Source organism: Megalopta genalis, chromosome 3 (genome assembly GCF_051020955.1).
Source record: "Megalopta genalis isolate 19385.01 chromosome 3, iyMegGena1_principal, whole genome shotgun sequence".
In the NCBI taxonomy this organism is placed as follows: Eukaryota; Metazoa; Arthropoda; class Insecta; order Hymenoptera; family Halictidae; genus Megalopta; species Megalopta genalis.
The window spans coordinates 8,476,468-8,485,369 of NC_135015.1; positions in this window are offsets into that span (position 1 = coordinate 8,476,468).

Genomic DNA, 8,902 nt, shown 5'->3' on the forward strand with positions numbered 1-8,902 from the left:
GATTAGATGAAATGATTTTCTTTATTTCGAGGAACCATTGGAGTCTTTTGTTAATTGACTTTTCCATTAGTTTACACATCGTGGAAGTAAGAGCAAATGGCCGGTAGTTGGTGGGAAGACTATGATCTTCATCAGGATTGGGGACTGGAATTACAACAGCCTTGTTCCAACCAGAAGGAATTACATCCAGATTTCCATACATCGTTAAACAATGCAGTTAAATAGATAATTCCGGCTCGTGGAAGTTTTTTAAGAAATATATTGAAGATACCGACGAGGCCTGGACTAGAATTTCTAGTGATTGAGAGGACGTTGTACATCTCTTCAGTTTAAAAAGATTTGTTGATAGAGGAATCGAAATCAGATTCATCAGCGTTAGATGTAGGTTCAGCGAAGGATATGTTTGAGTTATTTTTATGGATAAGGAAAGCTGGTTCGTAATTCTTATCACTGGAGTTATTAGCGAACGCGGATGCTAGTAAGTTTGCTATTTACTTTGGATCGGAAATTGTAGCTTCATTACGATTTATTAGAACCTCGATTTTCTTAAAATTTGTAGAACCTTTTATCTTTTTTATTCTGTTCAGATTATTTGACTAGGTGTAGAGTTACTCATCGAAGATACGAATGAAGTCCACGAAGCTCTTCTATTTTCCTTGAATATTCTTCTAGCATTTGCTCTAGATTTTTTATATAATATAAAATTGTTAAGCGTGGGTTGCTCTTTTATATCTGTTGAAGGCTTTATTTGCTTCTCTGCGATCGTCTTTGCATTCGCTGTTCCACCAAGGGACAGATTTTTTGTTATATTGGAATCGATTCCTTGGCGGCATTTAGGATTGAATTGATGAAACAACTAGTTTTATCATCAATAGTTTGGTGATCCGTAGAAGGCTCTGAGTTTAAAGTATGTAGATTACTTTTAAGGTAGTCTTGCTATTGACTCCAATCGGCTTTGTTGAAAATCCATCTTTTTCGCGTGGAAATGTATTACTGGTTTCTGGAAGTTGTATGAAGATTGGGAAGTGATCACTTCCGTAAAGATGGTGAGAAGTGGACCAGTCAAAAAGATGTGAAATATTAGCATTACGTAAAGAGAGATCGATTGCACTGGGTATATTGTATGAGTTATTTATACGCGTTATCTGCTTTTTATTCAGTAAAACTATATCTGGATCTTCGAGCAATAGTTCAATTATTTTTCGTTGTGAATCGAGTTTGTAGGATCTCTACGAGGAACTGTGGATATTAAAATCTTTAAGGATTAAGTATGGTTTTGGAAGTTGACGTAGAACATCTTTGATTTCATTTAATGAAAATTTATAAGAGTGTGACAGATAAATGTTACATATCATGATTTTTCCGATAGGAAGAAGGACTGATACAGTAAGGGCTTTCAGATCATAACGTGAGCAAAATCAGATTCAGAAATGCCAGCTTTCCTTTTCTTTTATTAGAAATATGAAATATATTGCACAGAGGGTTTTTTCTTGGTCAGCTATCGAACGGTGTAATAGTCACCGAATACCTTTAACCTGTTAAGCGGCGAATTTAGTTTTAAAAACCCCTCACAGTGTACGGAATTAAAATCAAGCGATGACGTGTGTACACGACGAACGCAGGGCACAAAATGGTTCTATTATATATTATTATTATTATATTATACCAGTTTAGTTATTTTTCATACCTTACACTTTATTTTGATAATAACCGTGGAAATACACATTTTTTAGACACTTCGAAACCGAGAAATAGAGATCTTTTGGATCGAATGCTTCGGATTGTTGTGTTCATACTGCTTCAAACGCTCTATCTTGTATTCAAAAGTGTCTAGGACTCTGACCTCGTAGAGCAAAGTGTATTGGTTCGGCTTACTGTTTAGGCAATTTTTTCGTAAATCAACACTTGCGTTGAAGTTGCGGCTTGTGTATGGAATTGGTTTCGGGTCACGAGCCAACCACTCCCATCCCACCACCCCTTTCGTATAAAATACTTAGCAGTTCTATTGGTAACATAAAGGAAACATCCCACCAAATAATATTCTTATTGTATTTTATTAAAATGTCGAGTTTTCATAGTCAATGGTAATTTTACGTTTTTAACGACGAGTAAACACGTTGATCGCACCGTAATAGAGATTTGGTTTAACGTGTATACACGACAAACGCGCTTAACTGGTTAAGGGCAATTTTGAACATCTTATTCGATACTAGGCTCTTTGACCGCTAGATGGCTATAATGACTTACATTTTCTCGCAATTGAAATGTACCTGTTCTGTATATATATATGATACGAATGTTTTCATTGCACTGCAATACCAAGTATATGAAACATATCCATATTAATGATTTTTTGGACGTCGTTTGTTATCACAACAGACCTATTATTAATTGGAAAATATAATCTATAGGCGGTTTTCTATAAGGGAATTTTATTCAAGAAAGATTTGAATTTTAATAATACCGACAGATTTTTTATTATTGTGACTTTTAATTTGTAGATACGTTATACTAAGTAAGAAAGAAGAATATTATAACTCTCTTTCATATTTTTATGAAACCGGATAGGCACATAAAAGTCGATAATTACCAATTGAAAATCAGTTCTTAATTCTCCGATAATATTTACTAAACTTCTGCAGTTTTAGGGTCAAAAGTTCAGAATCATCCTCTTTTAAACAAATTGTGACTTGAACAATATACATATTACAGGTATGACAAAAAATAATTCAAACGCAAAAATTGTGAAGTTTAATTGCAAAAATAGTACACATAACAACATCGCTTCTGAATTTGAATAAATAATATTTTTATCCTATGAATTCTATGCTCGAATAAACACAATTGCCCAGCATTACATCCGAATAACTTGCTCATAAATCGTTTATACAAATTGCTACAACACATGATTCACTGCTTTCGGTCTTACTATTTCGAAAAATCAATTCAAGTTAGCAATTATCTCAAACAAATATATTTTAAATTATAAACTACAAAATAATAAACACCATTTAGATATCGATATCGCGTAAACGGAGAAGCTCGCTAAATTCCTTAATGTTGCTCTGTGTACTTGTATGCATAGTTTTAGTGCTACCAGAGATATTATAATTATGTATCGGCGAAAATTTAAAATACTACGAAAATATTGTTGTAATGCATTTAGTTCGTTGCGACATCCTTCTGTGTATAAAAACATTCACTCCGTCATAATTGCATTTAGAAAAAAAATGTTCAAATATAACGTTAGGTGAAATTTTGTATTGTATGTGTAAAATGCATATAATTCGAACGTCAAAATTAAATTTCTCAGATCCTCCCAATGGTAACGTAGCAAAGCTGAGTTTACGAATGGGCAGAAGTAAAAGTTCCTAACCTATCAAGTTTTCATATTCTTCTAATAATTCACCAGTTATTTAAATCGGCAGCAGTTTCATTTTAAGCGATTTGAATTAGTTCAAGCTTTTTCGTAACCCAATAATCTCACTCGTTTATATTGATTCATTAAATAACTACTCGATAGAAGAAGGCAATAATGTGACCGTAATGTGATTGATAATGTGATGACTGTATGTGATCTACTTTACCAAATACACAAGTCTGCCTTTAATGTAATTGTATAGTTGCAGTCGGAAAAAATAAAGAGAAAAAATGGGGTTTATGACGTTATCCTTTGGGACTGAAATTAAAAAAATCATTTTCCTGTGACTAAACATATGTGAGCAGATATAATATTTATTTAAAATAATTGCTAACTCGAATTGAGCTTTTGTAGTAGAAAAACCGAAGAATTGCGATCTATGTAATGTGGTTGTGTAAATGATGCTTCACAAGCATTATTCTCAATACATTCTGTTCTAAACGATTATTTTCAAGTTTCCATTTATAAAAATTTACAAGCTACGTTGTCATGTTTTGTGTATTTTATTTATGAAGTGCCTATTTATGTATTAAATGATCCTCACATTCAATTTTTGAAAAATCTGTACATTAGTACATTGATTGATCCATAGATGGCGAATAGATCACTCAGTTTCTCGAAAGTAAAATTGTGCGTTGGTTACATTATATTCAAAAAGTATACATAGAATTGCTGCAATACATAGAATAATATATCCATATTAATAATTTTTGACGGTTGGGAGATTGTCCACGTCCATAATTTCATTTCAAAGCCAAAAGTATTATAGGTATCTACATTTGAACTTTTCTTTATAGAAAACACAGTCCGGTTATTCGAAAATTGCCTAATGCAGTTTACAACTATTGATTAATTTTCCTTAATAACTTCTCACTTTATACTTTCCAATATTCGATGTTACAGTTTTACAAATATTTTTAATCAAATTTGGAATAATTAAACAAGTGTATTTGTTCAAAGAAAATTAATAGTAATCGTGTATCCTTTATTATTAGAGAAAAATATTTAAATATGAAAGTGTATCATTTCGTGTTCTGACTGTCATTCTTACATACCCATTGTAACAACTAAAAGACTGTTATGGATATTATTCAATTATTTATTTTTACATTTATAATTATAATGTTATTCTTTTTATTAAATGTGATACTATGGTGATTAAGTCATGCTAGCAAAAGTAAATGAAAATGACAAGTGTGCTCTCACATGGTGATGCACGTGTACAATATGCATACTAAAAGTAATAAATATTTATTCGTCAGATTCTCAGAAATAGAAGTATAAATGTTTAGCTATTTTTATTTATTACTATTGTACATTACATTGTTTATGTGATTCTGTACGCTGCCAGTCGCGGTATCAATATTCTCATAAATGGGAATGATAACTGTCTCGCCTGAGAATATTGATATTTACGTGTTTTGGTAGATGCGGATGACCGCGGTATGGATATAATTAGATACGTAATACATATGTAGTTCCCTGCAAGTCTCCAGCTTCGATGGCATGGATGTTGGAGATGTTATTAATTCTCAGGTAGAAAAATCTTTACTGTATTTATACAATACGAATAAATGAATCTATGAAACGAGGTGGCTAGGATTTGTAGTTTATGTAATAGCCTCTAGTGTCATATTCTGTCAAAGGTTTTCTTGATTTCTATGAACAGGTAATATAAGTTAAATCACAAAAAATTTGCATCTTTTTGAAGTATGCAAACTTTTTAAGATATTTGAAAGATTTTATTTCGAAATATTCTTCATACAATTATTTAAAAACGATACAAATTTTTCTTTTATTATCACTTCAAATTTTTTAGATTGCTAAAAAACGAAACCAAAAGAGAGTTCGTTTCCGTACACTCCCTGCCTTCAACCCCCAGAGATTGCTGACACCTGGACCAAAAACCGTTCACCCTTCCAACTTTTTAGTTCCCCCTTTCTTCTGTTCAAAGGTCCTGGTTCGTAACTCTACCCTCCATATAGCTCGAAGGGTTGTTTTAAATAATAATAACACAACCCCGATCAGAAGCAGGAACGCTATGTGTGTCAGAGTTCAGTACGCTATGAGTATAAGAACTGTGATGTTCATCGAAACATTGATGTGACGTTACTTTGAAAATAGAGTTGAAAATAGATATATAAAAAGGTGTGGTGACTTTTTAAGATGTCGGAAACACTTAAACATATTTATAGTAGTTGTTTATTCCTGTGATTATATGAAATCATAGTGTTGGGTGATAAAAGTGGTTATATGAAAGTTATTAAGTGTTCATTCGAATTCATAATAATCTTATCTATAATATGCAATGAATATAAAATAAAGTAAATCAGCAGTGTCATTTTTGTTATATATTTTTCAAGGTCTTGCAGTATCAATGTGTGTAATATAAACCTATACTTACGATATAAAAATTATAAGATGTCAAGCCATAGAATGATTTAATTCAATTTAATCATTAGTTTGACATATGTATGATACAAAAATGCAACGCGTTATAAAAACGGATTAGTTAACATACAATAGTGAAAGTGAACATGCCAGATTAACTATGACTAATCATTGTAAGCATATAAAATGGATCAAGTTGGTCATGAAAATATCTTTATCTAATGGAAACATGGATTTAATTATCTAATTACCCTACTGTTTCCAATATAGATACAATATGGTGACTGTCCACTATTATATCGCGCCATTTTCCTATTTTCACACACACAGTCGTCAAAAAACTTGGCAGAAGGTCGGAAGTAGCTAGGGGTTGCTAGGACAATATACTGATCTCTGGAAACGGATTCGAGGGGGTGCGTGTAAGGATCGCCTTTTACCCTCCTAGTCCAACAGCCTATTGGTCAGATCAAACTCTGTATCTGGTCAAAACTATCGATTATTTGCTGGCGATTTCCAAAGGTTACCGGTAGGATAATTTCAACAATATAGCAGGAGGTGTGGTCTATCCTGCGATCAAGTTACATCTATCATATCTTCGCTCAAATACATGAAAATTGTCTGATCTATAAATTAATAGAGAGTTAATTTATTGTGCTATTGTAAAATTATTAAAAATGTGGAAAAATCAATAAAAATCAGTGTACTAGTAGCTAAAAATTCACTTACTTTTAGTATACATTCAATCTTAAAAAACTTGTGTTTTTAAGATTCTGTTAAATTATAATATTAATGAAAGCTAATTTGGATTGATAAAATACATTTTATTGCGATTTATGATTAGAAACTAAAAGTCTTTAAGAATAATAGACTGTATCGATGAACAAAGTCTTCATAGTAGGATAGACATGCGAAAAAGTGGTGTGCCTCGGTTTATATTCTTTTGCTCATCCACCGGACAATACTAATTCCTACAGCAAAATCATAAAATTTTCTAAAGTTTACTATTACACTCACTATAAAATCTGTTACTTGTGAATGTCAGTAAACATGTAACGAAGAAAAAGGTGCATTCATAAAAATAATGAAATAATCATCGAAAAAAATAGTGGTCATTGTGCGTGACCGCCATTTTGTTCGGGTAATTGCTTTGAGACGCCTGTGGAAATGTGGACCCGCGATACTCACGCGCGCGTGTGCTGCGTGTTCGAGGAGGGTGAAAACGTGTGTGGGGGCGTGTGGTCACGTGACATTGGTCAGACGATTCGGGATTGGTTAGTCGATGTCCGATGACGCAATAAACCTGACGACGCGCGGACTGCTAGCACGAGTGGAACTGATCGACGACAGCCTGACGAACGTATCCACCCACTTACACACACACACACGTACGCATCAGACGCGTGGGCATCCACCAGACACACCGGAAATGTTTTTTTTTAAACCCTGATCCTGCATCTTCGCTTTCCTCGCGATCGACAGTATCCTGCATGATCTTAACTAATGAATGTTACCTCGAAAAGTCTCGGTCTTTTATTTCATAAAAGAAGAATCATATTTTTTTTCTCTTTTCTATACTTTATTTATTAATAGAATCATTAATTGACATGTTGGATGAAGCTAATAATTCATTATGTTAGCCGACTTACAATTATATTGATTGGATTTTAGTTTAAACTGACGGTCACTGATAATCATGACTTGATGTTGATGGTAACCTGTTCGAATATATAGAAATATTTATTTTATTTGTTATAAAACAAAAATGCTGAGTTTTTAATTTAATTTCCGATTTACTCCGATAAATTGTCTTAAATGGTTTTCCTACTGCATACTTTTTCAACTATAGCATATACTCTTTTATTCTCACCATTTACACTTATTGTTAGTGATTTCAAAATTAAAACAGAAAGTATACCGAAACATTGCAGCATGAATACCTCAAGATATCATTCAATATACAAACCACAATAATGTCCAACACAGAAGAAGCATTTAAAGCACTCGCCCATTCGCGGTCCTCACAATCGATACATCAAAAAATCGCCAGACATCAAGGTCATGAGATAAAAACATTTTTCGTATTTATATTTACAATAGAAGATTAGGAAGATTGACTCGCAAGATTGACAAACATCTCCACCAGACAAGTGGTAGTGTATCAATATACACCGCGCCCGGTATCGAACACTATTCAGCGCGATAGAACCGAGTCGTTGCTTCGATTCGTCACGCCGGAATCAAACACAGTTATCTCGGTCACCTGTATCTGAAACCACGTACCCCGTGTTTCCCCGTGTGTAATCGTTGAACAAATTGACGATAGATTATCGTAAGGGTATCGTGGGATTTAAAGAAATAAAAAAAAGCGCGTAAGGGTCTTTGTAGTGGGGGTAACGAACCGCAGGAGAAAGATCGGGCACGAGTGTTCCAGCATTCCGTCACGGGCGCTCGTGATCGACGGAAGTATTGTGCCGGCGTGAAAGAGATTTCGTCGTGAAAGGATCGAAAAAAGGATCGATCGAGACGATCCCGACCGAGCCAGAACGATCGCAGTGTCCGGAGGTTGGCGATCCATGTCTTCATCGAAAATTCATCATCGAGGGTCAACGGGGTTCGCCGGACAGCATCCTAACCTCTCCTCGATGCATTTTGAACTTGACAGGACGCGCGCAGGAATATTTACTTAATCAGGTATTTTTAATTGAATAATAATATAGGTTAAATTGTTCAGAATATCCTTAATAAGTACGAATGAATTTTTATATATATTTCCTTTTGGCATTTCCGAATGATATTATTGTAAAAGATATTTTAAAATGTTAATGCATAGAAACTTTTCTCGTGTTATGATTAAAGTAGTATTGGTACCGTTTAAAATCCGCCCTCTATGATCTATAATCTGATTTGATTTAATCATAATTAGAACAAGAAAAGAAAAATTATTAAATACTAGATTTTATAGAGTAAATTTTAAATGTTTCCTTATTTGAAATGAATTCCTTTTTCATATAAAATCTGGTTCAATATGAGGGATGAGTGTTTAAAAATTATGAAGATTAAAATATGCCTAGGAGTTTTGTTTAATAAGTC